This window comes from Phaethon lepturus, unplaced genomic scaffold, assembly GCF_000687285.1.
Source record: "Phaethon lepturus isolate BGI_N335 unplaced genomic scaffold, ASM68728v1 scaffold3272, whole genome shotgun sequence".
Lineage (NCBI taxonomy): Eukaryota > Metazoa > Chordata > Aves > Phaethontiformes > Phaethontidae > Phaethon > Phaethon lepturus.
This window is the reverse complement of record NW_010521048.1, coordinates 1-1,644: the sequence shown is the minus strand read 5'-3', so window position 1 is coordinate 1,644 and position 1,644 is coordinate 1.

The following is a 1,644-nucleotide window of genomic DNA, read 5'->3' as shown; positions in this document are numbered from 1 at the left end:
GGGGATGCTTCGGCCATCCCCCCGTGGCCGCAGGTTTCCAGGAGCGGTGTTGAATGTCGACCATCCTATGTGCTGTCCTTAGGGCGTACCCTGCGAGAGGCAGATGCAGAAACTGGTATTGCCTCTGGCTTTTCAAGGCTTCCAACCATTTAGAAGCCAGATGTATTTATTTCTTTAATTGAATCCAGTGCCTAGACAGCTATGGAGTCAGCTTCCTATGGAGAGGGGTGCATTAGTTTCATTAAGGTAAATCAATGAAAAATAATACCTGGAGGTCCCCTGGAAAGGGTCAGGAATGGAGTAATCCCTTTATATGGTGGCACTTTGCTAGCCTGCTCTTAGTTGGTTTTGTTTTTAACTGCTACGGATTCTAATTTTCCTTTTAACCCCTCTAATTTTCTGTTCTCTAGGTAGTTTGTATTAATTGGTGGAAATAAAACACTAATCTGTCTGTCTAAAAGAGATTGAAAAATAAAAATCTGATTGCACAAAATAGCAGGACAAAGGAGTAATTGTAAGAGAGTTTAAAATGTCCGATGGGAAGTAGTTGTGGCTAATCCTGGAAGTTTCTTGGCGTTGCAGATACAGACACACATTAAAAAAGAGCGAGTTGCCTGGGATGCAGACATGGACAGGGCAGGAGGCACATCCAAAATCCTCCCTGTCTGGTCCTCAGGGGGCTTCCGCAGCTCTCCAGAGATGATCCGAGTCTCTTAGGGGGTTGCTTGGACCAGCTTGCCCTGAAGGTTGGGCAAAATGCCCTTGAAACGAGGGTACCTTGAGGGGGAGAAGATGGGCTGGTGACTGGAGCAGCGCTTGCATGGCTGTGTGGTCCCACGCTGCCTGCCTTGCTGCGGTCCGGTGGCTGCGCATTACCTTCCTGGTCTTCTCAAGTATCTCCAAAATCCCAAATACTTACCGAAACGAAGAGGTCGAAACAGGGACTAATGGTTGCTTTAAAACAAGGAGCAGAGCATTCAAATGCAGTGGATTTAGCTTTGTTGACTGGGGAGAAGGCTGACCTCTGATTAACCCAGGAGCGCTAGTTAACTCGAATCCGGGTAAGCCAAGTTATCTTGTAATTACATGGTTTCTTGTCTGCTTTCAGCACTTTGAAAATTAATTGAAGCTAAAATGCCCAGTCCCATAAATCCTTTAAACCAGGGTGTGCGCGCTTCCCGAGGTATTGCTTCCCTTTGTGTAGTCACCTTGGCATGTTTGGCTTTGATTTTTATTTTACAAACTTAGATTTATAAAGGTATTTTACGCTTACTTTTGCATGCACGTCCATACACAAAGAATCAGATGTGCCGTACGGGGAATTTGGCAGCTGAAAATCCATCCTCAGCGTAAGGAATCCAAACATGCCTGCTGCTTCTTGCACCAGAGCCCCAGCCTGTACCTTCCAAAAACCCTAACAGAAGTTAAAGTATGGGGTGGATTTTTTCCCCTTTGGCGAATTTAAGCGAAACAATAGACTTTGCAATTATATGCTTTCCTCTTACGTCATCCGGTGGCAACCTGAAATCTTGTAAGGCTTTTCTTAAGTTGTGAACGTGCAAAGAAACACTGATGAATCCCGCATCTGCTTCCAAAGCCCCCGGCAGTCCCGCTTAACCTCCGCCCGGGGGGACGCCCGCCTGC